The sequence below is a fragment of the Henckelia pumila genome, chromosome 3 (assembly GCF_033568475.1).
Source record: "Henckelia pumila isolate YLH828 chromosome 3, ASM3356847v2, whole genome shotgun sequence".
In the NCBI taxonomy this organism is placed as follows: Eukaryota; Viridiplantae; Streptophyta; class Magnoliopsida; order Lamiales; family Gesneriaceae; genus Henckelia; species Henckelia pumila.
Genome location: NC_133122.1, coordinates 169,931,968 through 169,954,578, shown reverse-complemented (window position 1 = coordinate 169,954,578; position 22,611 = coordinate 169,931,968). Strand labels below are relative to the sequence as shown.

Below are 22,611 nucleotides of genomic sequence, written 5' to 3'. Positions count from 1 at the left end.
CTACTCTCACTACTACATGTTTATTTAGTTAATCTCAGTTGGGTTAATATGGACGCGATACGACTAAGCGCTACCAGCGTCAATGGAAATAAAGGATCTTCTAATGGTGTACATGTAAAGACCATTGATGAGGTCAAATTTGTCGCCTTGTATATTTCTTCCTCCTCCAAGTTCACTTTTGGCTCCTCTTCAATTAAAAATTCTTCAAAAATTATTTCCTCATGATCTAGCGCAATTACTTCATTCTCTTCACAGATCTTAGAAAATGGTTCTATAAAACGCTCAATCTGCTCATCCAAAAGACTCAAAGAGTTGCTGCGGCTTTCTAAGAACTTATTTGTCTCTGCCTGCTGCCGCACAATGTTCTTCAACTGAGTCACATGATCCTCAAAATTCCCTATACACTCTTCTTGATTTTCAAGTGGTTGGTTCGCAAAATTTGAGGAGTTGAATTCTGGAGGATATTGGTGACTCCAACCCTGCAGTGAAGGATCACAATACCAATGGTAGTCAAAATCTGCCATATCATTTAACAAGTGCATCGCACTATCGTAATCTCTGTGAAACAAGTAACTGCAAGTTGCCAAAGCTCCATAATCTACCCAACTTTTTGTTGTCTCATCCAAACCACCTTAAAAAGTCTGAACTAGAGTGTAGTTCGAAAAATCATGATATCGACAATTGTTTGCCAAATAATTGAATCTCCTCCAAGCAGCAAAGAATGACTTTGAGTATTGTTGACAAAACCTTGTGAACATCTGTCGATGATTCATCTCCAAGCAACTCACAAGTAAGAAAAATTAAAATTAAAATTCAAAAAAATAAGCAAATTCAAGAAAAAAAATGTCTAGGCTAAAGCAAATAATCTATCCTAATATTAACTAAACAGTCCCTGGCAACGGCACCAGAAACTTGACCTCTAAATTCGGTATCAACTAGCAAGTGCACTAGGTCAAGTAATAGTAAGTGAAAAATGAGTCCAAGTATCGATCCCACAGGGACTATAGTCAATTCTCAAGAATTAATTATTTAGCGTAATCTAGACAAAAATAATAAAGAGGGTTTAAATTGAATAAAAATAAGAATTAAAAATAAGAACTGCATAAGAAATAATAATTAAAATAGCTGAAGAAATATTTAATTAAAACCAGACAACCAAGACACACGAAGGTACCAAACAAATCATGCAAACAAGTGGCAAATCTAGGATCTAGATTTAAGTCTTAAATTACGGTGAATTCTCCTAACTTGTTTAAAGGTCTATTTCTAGAACAATTAAATCTATTCAAATATTGAAGGATCAATCTTTCATAATTCAAATCAAATTCGAATGCACTGAGAATTATGAGAATTCAGTTTTCACCTAAAATCGCATATTGAAATCGAATACTATTTCTAGTCGGTTTAACCATATGTCAATTATTGGAGCGATCTAATCAATTCCTCATCTGTCGACTCAGAATCAATTAACATGCAAGTAAATAATTGATCAAGTTATTCACAAGAACAGAACATAAACCAACAATCAATAATCTTAATAAAAATCTAAAAATCCCAAATCAAAATCAACATATTCAACATAAAATTGTTCTGCCCAATCTCGCCTTCTTTTTTGAAGAAAAACTAATCAAATAATGAAAACAATAATTCAAACAAAAAATTTAATTATCAAGATAAGAAAGGTAGAAGAAACTCTGAAGAAGATGGAGCAGATCTCCAATCTCCAAGCCTAGCCGCCTCCTTCTGTTTTGCTGCATGAATCCCCTCTCATTTGCTGTTAAGTCGCCCTTTTATATGGCTTTGAAAGCCCATAAAATAAAGCCCGGCGAGTACACGATTTAATTTTCTCATAATTTTATTTTTTTTACACTCCGAGATCACGCTCGAGCGCAAGAACATGCGCCCAAGCGATATATCTTATGTTTTATTTTTTTCAAGCTGTTCCAGGCTCGCTCGGGCACCTATTCATGCGCTCGGGCGAGCTGTAATCTGTCATCTTCCCATTAATTATTCTAGCTCGCGCATAATTCTTGAGAAATTCATAACTTGATTTCTAACCGTCGGATCGAGCTGAAATTTGGACAACAGCTTTAAAACATCTTGAAATTTATTTGGAACGATGGATATTGAATTTTAATCTCTCTATCATTAAAAATGAATTTTTTACCATTGTTGCTCCGTAATTCATTCTTGCAACTCTTCTCTTGCCCCAAAATCATGATTTTTTCACAAATTCCTACAAAAATCAATTCGGAGAGTGAAATACACACATATGCAATAAATCACATAAAAACACACAAAAACCAAATGAGACGATATGAATGCATGCAAAATAGACATAAAATAACATAAAATAATGCACACAAAATACACTTATCAATCTGCTATGCTCATGCTTCCCTGAGGAAGCCTCAAGAACTTTCTCTCCAGCCTATTCCTAGTGCTCACAATGAAATAATTCCCATAGAACCCGTCTTTGAACCCATTTCACATTAGTGTGGTCATATTCACTGCAGATTTGGCCCCTTTCCACCAAATGTGAGCATCATCCCGAAACATGAAAACGGAACACCTCACTCTTTCTGCATCGGTTTACTGCATGAACTCAAAAATGGTCTCCAGCGAACTACTCCATTCCTCAGCCACAATAGGGTCAGTAGTGCCCTTGAAATTGCTCCACCCCAAGTTCTTAAACTTCTTGAAAATGGGGTTTGTGACAAATATAGGACGGTTATTCCCACGTTGGCTACCTGAGCCTGCAGTAACTGCTGAATCTGCTCCCCCAGGGCATGACTCTGTTACTGCATTAGTGTGGCTAATCCTACCAAGAACTAATTGTTCTTATCATTGGCATCGTTGTTGTTCTGTCCCCCTATGTGCAGCCATAGTCGTGATCTCCAATATCATCCACATCACTCATTCACGACTTTTACATAAAAAACATAACATTTAACATGCATAAATCATAACTCTAGCATACTATTTGTAATTAATCATTAAAACCTTAAAAATTAGAGACATAAAGACGAAGCATCCGAGTCGTTTGCGATAATTCATGCACACGCTGTCTTATAGAACCAACCTCTCTGATACCAAGCTGTAACATCCCAAAACTCGAGGACGCTACTAAACATACTATCTTATTTAAAAAACAAAATTTGCAAAAAATAAAAACTTTCATTAAAAGAAAATATTGTGCATAAAACAACTTAATAAAATATTCGTCAAAAAAATTGTGCCAACATATAAAATATTTAAAAATAACAAATTTTTATCCCTTTTAAAATAAACTTAAAATATGCACAATATAAAATTTCTTTTGACAGCACGCTCGTTCATCTTCTCTCTGGTCGACTATATTCTCTGCTTGATGTCCCTCAACATACTCGTCAATTACATCATTAACTTTATCAATACCTACACCATCCAAGTATAGTGGGTCTAAATGTAGCACCTAAAATCCAATATATTAAATCACATGCATTAAATTAAATAAATATTATGATTATTGTTTTAAATTTTAATCGATTTAAAATTCTTTATTTTAATTATTTGTTAATAAAATATTAATTATTTATTTAAATGTTTTTATTGTACTAACTATTTAATTAATAATTTTAATTGCTTAAGTTTAATTGCCAAAATGATTTTTATTGTGCAACTTATTTGCTTTAAATATTTTAAAGGTTTAAGTTTGCTTAATTAAATGATTTTAATTATTTAGTTTAATTTTTTAAATGATCCTAACTGTCCAACTTATTTATTTAAAATGATTTAAGTTTATTGGATAGTAATTTAAATGATTTTAACCGTTAAGCTTATTTATTTGAATATTTTTGGATTGTCCAATTTATTTGTTTTAAATAACTTAAGTTTAGCGGTTAGTTATTTTAAATCATTTTAAATGTCTATCTTATTTATTTAAATGCTTTCAATCGTCCAAGTCGTTTTAAAATTTTTTTATTCCGCTTGTGTATTTTATTTACATGACTTTTAAACAATCATTTAGTTTATTTAAATTATTTTAATCGCTCAGTTTATTATTTAAATATTTTATTTAACGTTGTGACATCAAAATAATTAAAGTATTGATTTTAATTTCTAAGTTAGTGTTTATATTCCTTCAAATGTTTATTTGTTGTTGTGACTCCTAAGTTCCAAAATTTAAATTCCAAGTCTAAATTAGCTTTGATATTTAAATTTCAAAAGTTCATGGTGATTTAAATGATTTAAATTTCCTTAGAATTTAATTGCGAGGATATTTAAATTTAATTACTTGAGATGCTTGAAATTAGTGACCTTCGGCCCCGGCACGCGGTAAAGGTGGACACGGAGGGAAAATCTTATATTCTAAATTTTTATGCCCTAAAATTCTTAAAAGTTGAAAGAAATAAAAAGAAAATTTTATTTTTAAATTTTTCGAGTAAAGAAAATCGCGTAAACACATCTTTGCGCGTAATTCCCAATATTTCTCATAATTTTCCTTTTTTGGCCCGGACTAGTGAAATTATATTCTTATTAAATTTAAAGATTTTAGACTTAGAAATTAAAAATGAGTTCAAAATCCTATAACCTAAAGTTTTAATAATAAAAGCAACACTTTTACTAGTGAAAAAGGACTTTGTTGCATACCCTACACATACACCACCTACCTATACATATACCACACTTAAATATAACACACACAACACAAAATAATCCTAAAACCCTAAGCATCAGCCGCCTCACCTCATATTCCTCACCAAGCTCACGCCATTCTCCCTTTTCTTCCTTTCTTTCCATCGGCTTCCAACATTCCTCTTCTCCTTAAACTCCAGACGCCGTCCAGCCGCCTAGCCACCGCCGTGCCGCCACGAGGACCACCTGAGAAGGCCGATTCCAGCTGCTGGTCGAGAGCCCCAGCCCATGGCAGCCCCATTCTCTTCTTGGATTGCGAAGTCTAGGCAAGAAAAACTTCCTTCTCATTTATTTTTAAACCCAATCATATGGTATAAGTTTTTCTTGGTTCCACCCCTTTAAATTCGAAATTTACAGATTTATTATGGTGTGTAGGTTCGGTCATCATCTAGGAAGAGTTTGAAAATTGGTTTTGTGCATTTTTCATTGCTAGCTTGTTTATTGGATTTGAAATGATGAGTTTCATGCATGAAAATGGAAATATGAGTGAGTAGAACAAAAATCAGTATATAGTATGTTGTATTTGATCCATTTTTATGTGTGTATGGTTGGTTTTAAGCCACATATGTTGTTGGTCAAGTTATTTAATGCATATGCTTTGAAATTTTGTAAATTGAATCTAGTTTGTGGCGTTGGATTGAAAATTTTGTGTGAATTGATGGAAGGAGTGGGGGGGCTGCCCATGAGATGTTCTTGGGATTAAACATGTGTTTTTGATTGAGTTTTGGGTGGATTATAGGGCTGTTCATTGGGCATTTTTGTTGGATTGTCGGTTAGTGGAGTTTGAGGGCATCGAGCGAGCGTTTTGGGGGTAAATGATTGAACGAGCTAGCGCCGGACAAGCGACTAGTTCAAGAACTCTTGCTGGACATTTAGGGACACTTATAGGATGCTTGGGTGAGTTTTTGATGTGTTAAGTCATAAAGTGTGAGTTTGAGAAGCCTTAGCATTAAGGGTGCCAAAACTGAATTTTTCACCTACGCGTATATCCTCTAAGATTTCGGTTCTGATGGATTCCTTAGCAAGGCCTGGGCAGGGGCTACCTCTGACTTTCTAAATGTGTGTGGTGTTAGGGTCATTTCGGTGCAAATTGGGCTTATTTCGGATAAGAATCGATTAAGCTAGGTGCATTTTAAGTTGGAGTGTCGTGAGCAGATTTTTTTATCTTCTAGGGGCTGTCCGGAAATTTAAATTGTTTGGGTTTTTCGGGTTGCCATTAAAGGTTGACCACTGATCCTAGGTGTATATTAAGGTGTGTTTGAGGTGCCGGTTTGAACGGGAAGCCTTTTTAATTAAAATAGGATGAGTTATGAATCATACGGGTTAACCGCTCGAGATAGACCCTTTGTGGGCGTAAACCATAAGTGTAAATAGAAAGCCTTAAGCCTTGGGTGCTCACCTACACTCAAATTATCCATAAAATTTATCTCATGCTATCCTTTGAGTTTCATGTCATCTAAATTATTCAACGCAATCTATTTGCGTGTGTGACTTCAAATTTGTTTAATAATCTAGTCCCGAAGTCTTGTATTAAAGAATGCTTGTAAAGATAATTGTTGAGATGAGAAAATGTTAAATGAAAGGAAAGTTAAAGAATGAAGTGAGTTAGTTGTGACTTAGACGTGCAATGATGGGTCAGGGGATGCCCTGGGTCACTTGCCAAAATGAGATGTGTAGATCGGGGTCGGGAGACATCTCGGCTTCCCTACCAAATTAGACGTGTAGATCGGGGTTGGGAGAAATCTCGACTTCCATACCAAATCAGAGGGGCAATGTGGGGCCGAGAAGAACTCGGTTTCCTTGCTGGCATTGTATACTATAGCCATTGATTGATCAAAACCATAGTCACAATCGAGAATCTAAATTCAAAAGTAAAAGTAAAAGTAAAGGATAAATGATTCATGAATGTTGTTTTTCATCGCATATTGCTATTGTTCCTACTTCGGGTATGTTATGAAACTTTTATTTCGTTAGAATTTTCATTGTATACTTAGTACTACTTTTAGTACGATGCATTATTTTGAACCCTTGCTGTATTATTTAAATCTTGCTGGGCTTTTAGGCTCACTACTATGCTTGGTGCAGGTTGTACTTTGTTGAGATCGAGGGAAATGACTCTCGAGCTATGTTGCATGGATACGGGTACGCGTATCGTATCGGATATGACACGGATACGGCGATACGAAAAATTTTGAAAATTTAAGACACGATACGGTTAGGATACAACGAATATTAAATAATATAAAAATATAGATATGGATTTATAAATTTAGTATTAGTTATAAATTAAAAATCATAGTATAGAAAACCATAGAAAGGAGGAGAGGCAGTGGGCGGTGGCGAGCAGCGGCGAGTGGTGTTGGGAATTTGTGATGATCGATGGACGATGATGAAAGAATGAGAGCACTGAGAGGAAATAATCAGGAGAAGAAAGACCGAATAAAGGATTAATTAGGGCTTTCTAGGCCCAATTCATTTTAATATATTCATTAAGTAGTCCTCAGAAATTTATTGTTTTTCAATTTAACCCCTGAAACTATAATTTTATTGCAATTTAGCCCAAAACTTATCCAAAAACGTGTCCAATCCGTGTCCTAGCCGTGTCCTGGCCGTATCCTAGCCGTGTCCGACTGGTCAAACCTCAAAAAAGTCAATGACACGGTTTTTGCCGTGTCCGACACGCGTATTTACGTATCGTGTCAGTATCTGTGTCGTGTACGTGTCCGATACTTTCTTGGTCTGTAGAGATTAAATTGTAAAATTTTGATTTTTGTGATGTTGAACCTTTTCCCCTAGTTTCTCTTTCATTTATTCTGGATTAGATTATCTGTGTTGTCGGTTGCTTTTGTTGTTTGTTGTCTGTGTCAGGTGGGTTTTAAAATAAACAGATGGGTCATGCCGAAATTTTTGAAAAAAACCCGCATTTTTATTTAAGTTTATTTAAAGTATAAGTTTAGGGTCGTTTCAGTTGGTATCAGAGCATGGTTCTGGTTTGGGTTGTGCCTTCTGCCGGTTGCAAGAAACTCGAGAAGTCTCCCCTCAAATTCTGTAAGTTTTAAAGAATTCTATATGCTAGTCATACTTGAATTAATACTTTAAATGTTTCGATGTCATCCCTTTTAAAATATTTTCAAAAAAATTAGATTTTTAATTTATTTAAATGAGTAGCTTAGTGTTTATTTTGTTTAAAAAATTTCTTTTAATAGATTAAAGTGTGCCATTTAAATGATTATTTTATAACATCTGACTTCTATTTAAACATAGTTGGTGTACTAATATTCCTTCCAGTTTTAGACAGTACGTGGAAGTTGTTTGAGTTATTAAAAAGTTTTAATTTTTTTTTGGGATTGTAGGAGTTTGTTGAAAAATATTAAACTTGCGCATTAGGAATTATTAAATATTATGTTGTTGTAATTCATTCTCTTAAGAATGGATTTTAGTTGGATACAACTAAGTGCATAGTTGTTTAGAAATTGATAAGCGTGTGTTTTGTCAGTTAAATTTATGAATCGAAACTCGTGCAATGACTTGGGACAAACTTAAGTAATCATTGCTATTTTTGTGTGAACATCGAATTGAGGAATGTTGCGCGCTAGAATTAAGTAAGGGAATTAGAATCCTAATTGATAACTTCAAAACAAATTTTAAATTGTTTGCCTCCAATTTTTGTACTACATCAGGAGGTCATAACTTTGTTATTGATGATTTGCGTGTATAAAAAAAATCATCATCAATCAAGTTTTAAATGATGTTTAAACATTTTTTTTGATATTTTATTTATTTATTTAGTTATTTTCCCATATTTTCATTGTTTGACGCCAATGGGGATTTTTTTTTATTTTTCTTGATCTTATTTTGATGGTTGTTGCAGCTGTGCTAAGAATTTTACGAGTTATGTTATGGGTTGTTGGGAGTAAGTTTTTTTTTTTTTTGTCAAGAAGTTGAGTCGACCAAGGATTCGGGTCGTTAGTTGTAACAGGTGACTGTATTCTGTCGTTGTTAGGATTGATTGTATATTATGAGAAGAAAAGAATTTTGAGTGATGATTTAGGAGATAAGTTAGAATGTTGGAGAAGCATTGGTTTGGGTAAAAAAAGAAAATTCTAGAAGTCGAGTTAAGCAAGCTGTGTTACCATTTTCTTGGAATCTTTCACTTATTACTATGTGCTTTTGAATTTGGATTATATTTTGAGTCAGTAGTGTAGCTAGGACTTGACTTTAATGTTTAGGATGCATGCTTGTGTGACAGGTATGACTTGAAAAGTGTGTTCTTGCTATGGATAGTATACAAAATTATCAATTGGTTCTTCTAGGCTGCTAATAATAAGAAATTATTGTTGTCCAATCTTGAAGTTATTGTGGATTTTTCTAGTGGCTGCTGAACATTTAAGTTTTGTTACTTTAAGTTGCTACTACATGATTAATGGATGCAATTAGTCTAGTTGCAGTAGGTTGTCTAAAAGTTGAGGTATCAGATATTTAAGTTTCTGTCCTTACCGAGTTTAAGGTCTAAAATTTCATTCTTGGGTATGAGTGAGATTTTGGGACGCGTAGAGGAGTTTGATAAGAGGATCAGCTATAAGAAATTTTGGGAGAAGTTTTAAATGATTTTAGAAGCTTGAACAAGTCCAGCGAGGCGATTAAGGATTTTAGAACTTTGGTGGGCAACAAACTTCCATGGAAATTTTCAATTCTAAAATGATATCTGAAATTATTTGTTTGCAAGCAAAATATTTTTTTTAGAAATGCGTTGACTTGTGAGAAAAATTTTAAGAAAATGTTTTGGCAACGAAAATATAATTTTTGAAAGCATGGACTTTGATAGCTCCCGTGCATAAGTTATTTATTTAAAACTTTTAAACATATCTTTCAATGATTTTTGATGGAGCTTTGACTTCGACTAATGATGTAGAAAATTTTGAACTGCACTTCATGAAAATTTTTGAGAAACCCATTTTATTGAAGCTTATCTGTTTAGAAAGGTGAGTGGTTGGTTGTTAAATATTTTGGGAACTTGGGAATTTCGTAGGAGCTCGAGTCCTATAAAGTTTGACCGGTAAGTAGATATTAAGCGCCATCTCTTGCGATAAAGCTTTTAATATATGGTTGAGACCGACATAAATTATTTATTGATTTCACGGACTCTATTAGGGATCTAAAGTTATCAAATTAAGGGAAGTATCAGGCCTTGTAGGGCTTTATGTGGAGCATAATTGATCAATAACGAAGGATATAAGATTAGAGAAATGTAAGTTGTGCAATAACTTAAAGGTCTAAGAATTTGTAGGTTGTGAAACTTATGAGTTGCAATAGGATGACATTCGTAGGTTTGAAATTTAGATCAAAGGTAATTTGGTGCGGTGATAAAATTTAATTTTGAATAAAATCACTCGGGAATAAATAGGAACTAGGAATTTATATGGCAGTAAGAGTTAGTTGGACCCTTGGTGATATATAGATATTAATAAGTATCAGAATGCGCAGCGAAAGCCAATTAACGTCAACTCTTATGGGTGCGAGGTAAGAAGAGTTAGTGTTATTATGGTCTAAGGTATTCGAACCTAGTTAGTAAGTTTTGAATTTCGAGGACGAAATTCCATATAAGTGGGGAACGAATTGTAGCACCTAAAATCCAATCTATTAAATCGCATGCATTAAATTAAATAAATATTATGATTATTATTTTTAATTTTAATCGATTTAAAATTTTTTATCTTAATTATTTGTTAATAAAATATTATTTATTTATTTAAATATTTTTATTGTACTAACTATTTAATTAATAATTTTAATTGTTTAAGTTTAATTGCCAAAATGATTTTTATTGTGCAAGTTATTTGCTTTAAATATTTTAAAGGTTTAAGTTTGCTTAATTAAATGATTTTAATTATTTAGTTTAATTTTTTAAATGATCCTAACTGTCCAACTTATTTATTTAAAATGATTTAAGTTTATTGGATAGTAATTTAAATGATTTTAACCGTTAAGCTTATTTATTTGAATATTTTTGGATTGTCCAATTTATTTGTTTTAAATAACTTAAGTTTAGCGGTTAGTTATTTTAAATCATTTTAAATGTCTATCTTATTTATTTAAATGCTTTCAATCGTCCAAGTCGTTTTAAAATTTTTTTATTCCGCTTGTGTATTTTATTTACATGACTTTTAAACAATCATTTAGTTTATTTAAATTATTTTAATCGCTCAGTTTATTATTTAAATATTTTATTTAACGTTGTGACATCAAAATAATTAAAGTATTGATTTTAATTTCTAAGTTAGTGTTTATATTCCTTCAAATGTTTATTTGTTGTTGTGACTCCTAAGTTCCAAAATTTAAATTCCAAGTCTAAATTAGCTTTGATATTTAAATTTCAAAAGTTCATGGTGATTTAAATGATTTAAATTTCCTTAGAATTTAATTGCGAGGATATTTAAATTTAATTACTTGAGATGCTTGAAATTAGTGACCTTCGGCCCCGGCACGCGGTAAAGGTGGACACGGAGGGAAAATCTTATATTCTAAATTTTTATGCCCTAAAATTCTTAAAAGTTGAAAGAAATAAAAAGAAAATTTTATTTTTAAATTTTTCGAGTAAAGAAAATCGCGTAAGAACATATTTGCGCGTAATTCCCAATATTTCTCAAAATTTGTCTTTTTGGACCCGGACTAGTGAAATTATATTCTTAATATTTAAATTTAAATATTTTAGACTTAGAAATTAAAAATAAGTTCAAAATCCTATAACCTAAAGTTTTAATAATAAAAGCAACACTTTTACTAGTGAAAAAGCACTTTTGTGCATACCTAACACACACCACCTACCTATACATACACCACACTTCAATATAACACACACAAGACAAAATAATCCTAAAACCCTAAGCATCAGCCGCCTCCCATCATCTTCCTCACCAAGCTCACGCCATTCTCCCTTTTCTTCCTTTCTTTCCATCGGCTTCCAACATTCCTCTTCTCCTTCAACTCCAGACGCCGTCCAGCCGCCTAGCCACCGCCGTGCCGCCCCGAGGACCACCTTAGAAGGCCGATTCCAGCTGCTGGTCGAGAGCCCCAGCCCTTGGCCGCCCCATTCTCTTCTTGGATTGCAAAGTCTAGGCAAGAAAAACTTCCTTCTCATTTATTTTTAAACCAAAGCATATGGTATAAGTTTTTCTTGGTTCCACCCCTTTAAATTCGAAATTTACAGATTTATTATGGTGTGTGGGTTCGGTCATCATCTAGGAAGAGTTTGAAAATTGGTTTTGTGCATTTTTCATTGCTAGCTTGTTTATTGGATTTGAAATGATGAGTTTCATGCATGAAAATGGAAATATGAGTGAGTAGAACAAAAATCAGTATATAGTATGTTGTATTTGATCCATTTTTATGTGTGTATGGTTGGTTTTAAGCCTCATATGTTGTTGGTCAAGTTATTTAATGCATATGCTTTGAAATTTTGTAAATTGAATCTAGTTTGTGGCGTTGGATTGAAAATTTTGTGTGAATTGATGAAAGGAGTGGAAGCGCTGCCCATGAGATGTTCTTGGGATTAAACATGTGTTTTGATTGAGTTTTGGGTGGATTATAGGGCTGGTCATTGAGCATTTTGGTTGGATTGTCGGTTAGTGGAGTTTGAGGGCATCGGGCGAGCGTTTTGGGGGTAAATGATTGAACAAGCTAGCGCCGGACAAGCGACTAGTTCAAGAACTCTTGCTGGACATTTAGGGACACTTAGAGGATGCTTGGGTGAGTTTTTGATGTGTTAAGTCATAAAGAGTGAGTTTGAGAAGCCTTAGAATTAAGGGTGCCAAAAATGAATTTTTCACCTACGCGTATAGCTTCTAAGATTTTGGTTCTGATGGATTCTTTAGCAAGGCCTGGGTAGGGGCTACCTCTGACTTTCTAAATGTGTGTGATGTTAAGGTCGTTTTGGTGCAAATTGAGCTTATTTCAGATAATAATCGATTAAGTTAGGTGCGTTTTAAGTTGGAGTGTCGTGAGCAGATTTTTTTATCTTCTAGGGGCTGTCCGGAAATTTAAATTGTTTGGGTTGTTCGGGTTGCCATTAAAGGTTGACCACTGATTCTAGGTGTATATTAAGGTGTGTTTGAGGCTCCGGTTTGAACGGAAAGCCTTTTGAATTAAAATAGGATGAGTTATGAATCATACGGGTTAACCGCTCGAGATAGACCCTTTGTGGGCGTAAACTTAAGTGTAAATAGAAAGCCTTAAGCCTTGGGTGCTCACCTACACTCCAATCATCCATAAAATTTATCTCATGCTATCCTTTGAGTTTCATGTCATCTAAATTATTCAACGCAATCTATTCCCGTGTGTGACTTCAAATTTGTTTAATAATCTAGTCCCGAAGTCTTGTATTAAAGAATGCTTGTAAAGATAATTGTTGAGATGAGAAAATGTTAAATGAAAGGAAAGTTAAAGAATGAAGTGAGTTGATTGTGACTTAGACGTGCAATGATGGGTCAGGGGATGCCCTGGGTCACTTGCCAAAATAAGACGTGTAGATCGGGGTCGGGAGACATCTCGGCTTCCCTACCAAATTAGACGTGTATATCGGGGTTGGGAGAAATCTTGACTTCCCTATCAAATCAGAGGGGCAATGTGGGGCCGAGAAAAACTCGGTTTCCTTGCCGGCATTGTATACTATAACCATTGATCGATCAAAATCATAGTCACAATCGAGGATCTAAATTCAAAAGTAAAAGTAAAGGATAAATGATTCATGAATGTTGTTTTTCATCGCATATTGCTATTGTTCCTACTTCGGGCATGTTATGACACTTTTATTTCGTGAGAATTTTCATTGTATACTTAGTACTACTTTTAGTACGATGCATTATTTTGAACCCTTGCTGTATTATTTAAATCTTTCTGGGCTTTAAGGCTCACTACTATGCTTGGTGCAGGTTGTACTTTGTTGAGATCGAGGGAAATGACTCTCGAGTGGACTGCGATGCGGGCAAGGCACGTCCCTCCGACCTATGCTATTCTTCTGCAGAAGTTTATTCAAACTTAAATGTTATGAAGTATTTATTTTGTTTATTTGGAAAATGTAAATGAAATGATTTTTAAGATTTGTTTCTTGGTCTGTAAGGATTAAATTGTAAAATTTTTATGTTTGTGATGTTGAACCTTTTCCCCTAGTTTCTCTTTCATTTATTCTGGATTAGATTATCTGTGTTGTCGGTTTCTTTTGTTGTTTGTTGTCTATGTCAGGTGGGTTTTAAACAGATTGGTCATGCCGAAATTTTTGAAAAACCCGCATTTTTATTTAAGTTTATTTAAAGTAGAAGTTTAGGGTCGTTTTAGTTGGTATCAGAGCATGGTTTTGGTTTGGGTTGTGCCTTCTGCCGGTTGCAAGAAACTCGAGAAGTCTCCCCTCAAATTCTGTAAGTTTTAAAGAATTTTATATGCTAGTCATACTTGAATTAATACTTTAAATGTTTTGATGTCATCCCTTTTAAAATATTTTCAAAAAAATTAGATTTTTAATTTATTTAAATGAGTAGCTTAGTGTTTATTTTGTTTTAAAAAATTTCTTTTAATAGATTAAAGTGTGCCATTTAAATGATTATTTTACAACATGCGACTTCTATTTAAACAGAGTTGGTGTACTAATATTCATTCCAGTTTTAGACAGTACGTGGAAGTTGTTTGAGTTATTAAGAAGTTTTAATTTTTTTGGGGGATTGTAGGATTTTGTTGAAAAATATTAAACTTGCGCATTAGGAATTATTAAATATTATGTTGTTGTAATTCATTCTCTTAAGAATGGATTGTAGTTGGATACAACTAAGTGCATAGTTGTTTAAAAATTGATAAGCATGTGTTTTGTCAGTTAAATTTATGAATCGAAACTCGTGCAATGACTTGGGATAAACTTAAGTAATCATTGCTATTTTTGTGTGAACATCGAATTGAGGAATGTTGCGCGCTATAATTAAGTAAGGGATTTAGAATATAGTTAGAATCCTAATTGATAGCTTCAAAACCAATTTAAAACTGTTTGCCTCCAATTTTTGTACTACATCAGGAGGTCATAGCTTTGTTATTGATGATTTTAGTGTATAAAAAAAATCATCATCAATCAAGTTTTAAATGTTGTTTAAACATTTTTTTTTATATTTTATTTATTTATTTAGTTATTTTCCCATATTTTCATTGTTTGACGCCAATGGGAATTTTTTTTATTTTTCTTGATCTTATTTTGATGGTTGTTGCAGCTGTGCTAAGAATTTTACGAGTTATGTTATGGGTTGTTGGGAGTAAGTTTTTTTTTTTTGTCAAGAAGTAGAGTCGACCAAGGATTTGGGTCGTTAGTTGTAACAGGTGACTGTATTCTGTCGTTGTTAGGATTGATTGTATATTGTGAGAAGAAAAGAATTTTGAGTGGTGATTTAGGAGATAAGTTAGAATGTTGGAGAAGCATCGGTTTGGGTAAAAAAAAAATTCTAGAAGTCGAGTTAAGCAAACCATTAGACTAAGCAAGCTGTGTTACCATTTTCTTGGAATCTTTCACTTATTACTATGTGCTTTTGAATTTGGATTATATTTTGAGTCAGTAGTGTAGCTAGGACTTGACTTTAATGTTTAGGATGCATGCTTGTGTTACAGGTATGACTTGAAAAGTGTGTTCTTGCTATGGACAGTATACAAAATTATCAATTGGTTCTTCTAGGCTGCTAACAATAAGAAATTATTGTTGTCCAATCTTGGAGTTATTGTGGATTTTTCTAGTGGCTGCTGAACATTTAAGTTTTGTTACTTTAAGTTGCTACTACATGATTAATGGATGTAATTAGTCTAGTTGCAGTAGGTTGTCTAAAAGTTGAGGTATCAGATATTTAAGTTTCTGTCCTTATCGAGTTTAAGGTCTAAAATTTGATTCTTGGGTATGAGTGAGATTTTGGGACGCGTAGAGGAGTTTGATAAGAGGATCAGCTATAAGAAATTTTGGGAGAAGTTTTAAATGATTTTAGAAGCTTGAACAAGTCCTACGAGGCGATTAAGGATTTTAGAACTTTGGTGGGCAACAAACTTTCATGGAAATTTTCATTTCTAAAATGATATCTGAAATTATTTATTTGCATGCAAAATATTTTTTTTAGAAATGCGTTGACTTGTGAGAAAAATTTTAAGAAAATGTTTTGGCAACGAAAATATAATTTTTGAAAGCATGGACTTTGATAGCTCCCGTGCATAAATTATTTATTTAAAACTTTTAAACATACCTTTCAATGATTTTTGACGGAGCTTTGACTTCGACTAATGATGTAGAAAATTTTGAACTGCACTTCATGAAAATTTTTTAGAAAACCATTTTATTGAAGCTATCTGTTTAGAAAGGTAAGTGGTTGGTTGTTAAATATTTTGGGAACTTGGGAATTTCATAGGAGCTCGAGTCCTATAGAGTTTGACCGATAAGTAGATATTAAGCGCCATCTCTTGCGATAAAGCTTTTAATATATGGTTGAGACCGACATAAATTATTTATTGATTTCACGGACTCTAATGCTTGAAGTTGTTATTAGGGATCTAAAGTTATCAAATTAAGAGAAGTATCAGGCCTTGTAGGACTTTATGTGGAGCATAATTGATCAATAACGAAGGATATAAGATTAGAGAAATGTAAGTTGTGCAATAACTTAAAGGTCTAAGAATTTGTAGGTTGTGGAACTTATGAGTTGCAATAGGATGACATTCATAGGTTTGAAATTTAGATCAAAGGTAATTTGGTGCGGTGATAAAATTTAATTTTGAATAAAATCACTCGGGAATAAATAGGAACTAGGAATTTATATGACAGTAAGAGTTAGTTGGACCCTTGGTGATATATAGATATTAATAAGTATCAGAGTGCGCAGCGAAATCCAATTAGCGTCAACTCTTATGGGTGCGAGGTAAGAAGAGTTAGTGTTATTATGGTCTAAGGTATTCGAACCTGGTTAGTAAGTTTTGAATTTCGAGGACGAAATTCCATACAAGTGGAAAAGGAATTGTAGCACCTAAAATCCAATCTATTAAATCGCATGCATTAAATTAAATAAATATTATGATTATTATTTTTAATTTTAATCGATTTAAAATTCTTTATCTTAATTATTTGTTAATAAAATATTAATTATTTATTTAAATGTTTTTTTTGTACTAACTATTTAATTAATACTTTTAATTTCTTAAGTTTAATTGCCAAAATGATTTTTATTGTGCAACTTATTTGCTTTAAATATTTTAAAGGTTTAAGTTTGGTTAATTAAATGATTTTAATTATTTATTTTATTTGTTTAAATGATCCTAACTGTCCCACTTATTTATTTAAAATGATTTAAGTTTATTGGATAGTTTTTTAAATGATTTTAAATGTTAACTTATTTATTTAAATATTTTTGAATTGTCAAACTTATTTGTTTTAAATAATTTAAGTTTAGCGGTTAGTTACTTTAAATCATTTTAAATGTCTATCTTATTTATTTAAATGCTTTCAATCGTCCAGTCGTTTTAAATATTTTTTATTCCGCTTGTGTATTTTATTTACATGACTTTTAAACAATCATTTAGTTTATTTAAATTATTTTAATCGTTCAGTTTATTATTTAAATATTTTATTTAATATTGTGACATCAAAATAATTAAAGTATTGATTTTAATTTCTAAGTTAGTGTTTAAATTCCTTCAAATGTTTATTTGTTGTTGTGACTCCTAAGTTCCAAAATTTAAATTCCATGTCTAAATTAGCTTTGATATTTAAATTTCTAAAATTCATGGTGATTTAAATTATTTAAATTTCCTTAGAATTTAATTGCGAGGATATTTAAATTTAATTACTTGAGATGTTTGAAATTAGTGACCTTCGGCCCCGGCACGCGTAAAGGTGGACACGGCGGGAAAATCTCATATTCTAAATTTTTATGGCCTAAAATTCTTAAAAGTTGAAGGAAATAAAAAGAAAATTTTATTTTTAAATTTTTCGAGTAAAGAAAATCGCGTAAGCACATCTTTGCGCGTAATTCCCATTATTTCTCAAAATTTGCCTTTTCAGACCCGGACTAGTGAAATTATATTCTTAATATTTAAATTTAAAGATTTTAGACTTAGAAATTAAAAATGAGTTCAAAATCCTATAACCTAAAGTTTTAATAATAAAAGCAACACTTTCACTAATGAAAGAGCACTTTTGTGCATACCCTATACACACACCACCTACCTATACATACACCACACTTAAATATAACACACACAACACAAAATAATCCTAAAACCCTAAGCATCAGCCGCCTCCCCTCATCTTCCTCACCAAGCTCACGTCATTCTCCCTTTTCTTCCTTTCTTTCCATCGGCTTCCAACATTCCTCTTCTCCTTCAACTCCAGACGTCGTCCAGCCGCCTAGCCACCACCGTGCCGCCCCGAGGAACACATGAGAAGGCCGATTTCAGCTGCTGGTCGAGAGCCCCAGCCCTTGGCCACCCCATTCTCTTCTTGGATTGCAAAGTCTAGGCAAGAAAAACTTCCTTCTCATTTATTTTTAAACCCAAGCATATGGTATAAGTTTTTCTTGGTTCCACCCCTTTAAATTCGAAATTTACAGATTTATTATGGTGTGTGGGTTCGGTCATCATCTAGGAAGAGTTTGAAAATTGGTTTTGTGCATTTTTCATTGCTAGCTTGTTTATTGGATTTGAAATGATGAGTTTCATGCATGAAAATGGAAATATGAGTGAGTACGTAGAACAAAAATCAGTATATAGTATGTTGTATTTGATCCATTTTTATGTGTGTATGGTTGGTTTTAAGCCTCATATGTTGTTGGTCAAGTTATTTAATGCATATGCTTTGAAATGTTGTAAATTGAATCTATTTTGTGGCGTTGGATTGAAAATTTTGTGTGAATGGATGGAAGGAGTGGAGGGGCTGCCCATGAGATGTTCTTGGGATTAAACATGTGTTTTTGATTGAGTTTTTGGTGGATTATAGGGCTGGTCATTGGGCATTTTGGTTGGATTTTCGGTTAGTGGAGTTTGAGGGCATCGGGCAAGCGTTTTGGGGGTAAATGATTGAACGAGCTAGCGCCGGACAAGAGACTAGTTCAAGAACTCTTGCTGGACATTTAGGAACACTTAGAGGATGCTTGGGTGAGTTTTTGATGTGTTAAGTCATAAAGAGTGAGTTGAGAAGCCTTAGCATTAAGGGTGCCAAAACTGAATTTTTCACCTACGCATAGCCTCTAAGATTTCGATTTTAATGGATTCCTTGGCAAGGCCTGGGTAGGGGCTACCTCTAACTTTCTAAATTTGTGTGATGTTAAGGCCGTTTTGGTGCAAATTGGGCTTATTCGGATAAGAATCAATTAAGTTAGGTGCTTTTTAAGTTGGAGTGTCGTGAGCAGATTTTTTTATCTTCTAGGGGCTGTCCGGGAATTTAAATTGTTTGGGTTGTTCGGGTTGCCATTAAAGGTTGACCACTGATCCTAGGTGTATATTAAGGTGTGTTTAAGGTGCCGGTTTGAACGGGAAGTCTTTTGAATTAAAATAGGATGAGTTATGAATCATACGGGTTAACCGCTCGAGATAGACCCTTTGTGGGCGTAAACTTAAGTGTAAATAGAAAGCCTTAAACCTTGGGTGTTCACCTACACTCCAATCATCCATAAAATTTATCTCATGCTATCATTTGAGTTTCATGTCATCTAAATTATTCAACGCAATCTATTCGCGTGTGTGACTTCAAATTTGTTTATTAAACTAGTCCCGAAGTCTTGTATTAAAGAATGCTTGTAAAGATAATTGTTGAGATGAGAAAATGTTAAATGAAAGGAAAGTTAAATAATGAAGTGAGTTTATTGTGACTTAGACGTGCAATGATGGGTTAGGGGATGCCCTGGGTCACTTGCCAAAATAAGACGTGTAGATCGGGGTCGGAATACATCTCGGCTTTCCTACCAAATTAGACGTGTAGATCGGGGTTGGGAGAAATCTCAACTTCCCTAAAAAATCAGAGGGGCAATGTGGGGCCGAGAAGAACTCGGTTTCCTTGCCGGCATTGTATACTATAGCCATTGATTGATCAAAACCATAGTCACAATCGAGGATCTAAATTCAAAAGTAAAAGTAAAGGATAAATGATTCATGAATGTTGTTTTTCATCGCATATTGCTATTGTTCCTACTTCGGGCATGTTATGACACTTTTATTTCGTGAGAATTTTCATTGTATACTTAGTACTACTTTTAGTACGATGCATTATTTTGAACTCTTGCTGTATTATTTAAATCTTGCTGGGCTTTTAGGCTCACTACTATGCTTGGTGCAGATTGTACTTTGTTGAGATCAAGGGAAATGACTCTCGAGTGGACTGCGATGCGGGCACGGCACATCCCTCCGACCTATGCTATTCTTCCGCAGAAGTTTATTCAAACTTAAATGTTATGAAGTATTTATTTTGTTTATTTGGCAAATGTAAATGAAATAATTTTTAAGATTTGTTTCTTAGTCTGTAAGGATTAAATTGTAAAATTTTGATGTTTTTGATGTTGAACATTTTCCCCTAGTTTCTCTTTCATTTATTCTGGATTAGATTATCTGTATTGTTGGTTGCTTTTGTCGTTTGTTGTCGGTGTCAAGTGGATTTTAAAATAAACAGATGGGTCTTGCCGAAATTTTTGTAAAAACCCGCATTTTTATTTAAGTTTATTTAAAGTAGAAGTTTAGGGTCGTTTCACTAAAGACTCAACAAACATTATTCGTATCCAAAATAAGCACATAATAAAAATTCATCATGCCTTAAACTTATAAACATACTATAAACATCATGCATAAAAACATGAACATCAACTTCTTCATCTTGGAGTGGTTAAATATGTGAAATTATGGTATTCATATCTTATGAGCACACAGGTTCCTGTGATCATGGTCGTTGTACAAAAAGCATATAGATGTAATAGCCATACTAGCCTTGGATAATATGTGCACAATCTCTATACCGTTCATACTGGCCTTGGCCAATATGCACACCTTCATTATTTTGGAGGGGCCCTCTAAAGATCATCTCGGAGTACCAGTCCCGTACTGATACAGAAAGAACACATAAAAAATCCAAAATACATTATCATTCATCATTGGAGCATTATCATCATAACTTCGTCAGAATTGCTCATCATAAACATGTCATGTCTTTGAAACCTTTCGTGCTTAAAATCATGCATGTTATTTGAAAGAAATGAGTTCAACAAATTTACATTCATAAAAATTCATGCTTGCATAATGAACATAACTTTCATGAGTAAAATTTACATATAAATGCACTACATAGCTAAATTGATCCGCGTGTGTCATTCTTTCCGTTCTAACTTCAAACCTTGAACATGTTTTCTTGAAAACATTTAAAAATAGTTCCAACAACTTAAAGACCTTAAAATTTAATTTAAGACATCAAATACATGTTTAAAAGAAGTTCTGGGATGACCCCTATTGCTAAGGCGCACCTGAGTGGTGCCTAGGCGCCAGGGCTTCGACCTTGGCAGTTCCTTGGCGCCTCTGGACGGTGCCTCAACCCTGCTAATGCATAACATACAAGGTTTTTTCAATAATTTTGGCCCTTAACTTGATCTTTTTTATTCTCATTCAATATAATTCACCCACTCGTTGAAATTTTTTTATCATACTCATGAAGAACATCAAACTCTAAAGGATTCAAGCAAGAAAATCATCTACAAAAGATTTGGAATCAAAAAATTTATGATCAAAATACAAACACCAAAAATATATGTTTCACGAATCTTTCTCATCAAATCTAAAATTTTTTTACATAAAATGTTAAGAACGATTCACATATCACAATCCTACATCATGCTCTTCAAAAACTCGTAGAATCAATGCGATATACAATACATACACATCAACGCACAAAATTTTCACATCAAAATACATATTTCTTGAATGGTGGTTTCAAAAGTATTTAAAAATTTTCCTGATCATTGTAGGTTGGAGATAATCGGTACTTTGGTAGCGATTATAGCCTCAAACGAACGAGAACAAAGGTTTCTGCTTGCCCTTGGTGCTGGTTTTTGAATGTGAAGACGTAGAGGGGAATGGGGTAGGCGGCGTGTGATTGAGAGAAAGAGTTTGAGGAAAATGATTACACGCTCAATAAATTTGTAGCTAATTGGCTTGGAAGTTGGCCCATTAATTTCAAACACAGAATTTTAAAATTTTCTCTTGCAAATATTGAAATAACACTACACAAACTTTAAACTCAAAATAATCATGAAATATCTTCTTAACCTCGTTTGAAGGCTAGTCTCATTCCTCAGTTCATAATTAATCCCAACCTGAAAACATCAAAACTAATTTCAAACATTAAAAACAAGGAATAAACATATCATAACTTAAATCCCACAAATCACATACATAAAACCATAAACAATAAAATCATTTAAAAAATATCGTTAGTGAACTAGTGGACTTTTGGACCTTATACCAAACTTACTTTGAATAATCATATTTGAGCCAAAGAATTCAAGCACACTCTACAAGATTTATCAGATCTAGTGAAGGATCAAATTGTGCAAATAATTGAGTTGTAATCACACTGATTGTAATAAATCAGTTGAGTGTTGTAAACATATTGTTGTAAAGTCAGGCAAATATTGGCCAGTAAAGTTGTAACTTGTCATTCGAGGACTAATTTGTATTATTGAAGTCTAGTAGTTTCAGTCAGGCAGTGTGGTAAGTCCCAATTTGTAACGCCCCGATTTTATCTTATTCGACTTTATTTGAGATAATCGGAGATTCCAGAGTTCAAGGGCCGACTTGATTTTGATCAGGGTCCTTTTTGCAAATTTCGGATTTTTCAGGGACTAAAACGCAAATATGGACTTAATTAGATATTTATACCTTGTTTTGACTTCTCCTTCACTC

The 22,611-nt window shown here is 33.3% G+C and overlaps 1 long non-coding RNA gene across 1 annotated transcript; it reads left to right on the top strand.

Annotated features, from left to right (window-relative positions):
• Positions 1 to 4,708: 4,708 nt before the first annotated feature.
• On the top strand, positions 4,709 to 20,232 carry LOC140892958 (uncharacterized). Its single transcript, XR_012152949.1, has 3 exons — positions 4,709 to 4,943; positions 6,763 to 6,891; positions 20,006 to 20,232. It is a non-coding gene; the product is annotated as an uncharacterized lncRNA (long non-coding RNA).
• The last annotated feature ends 2,379 nt before the right edge of the window (positions 20,233 to 22,611 follow it).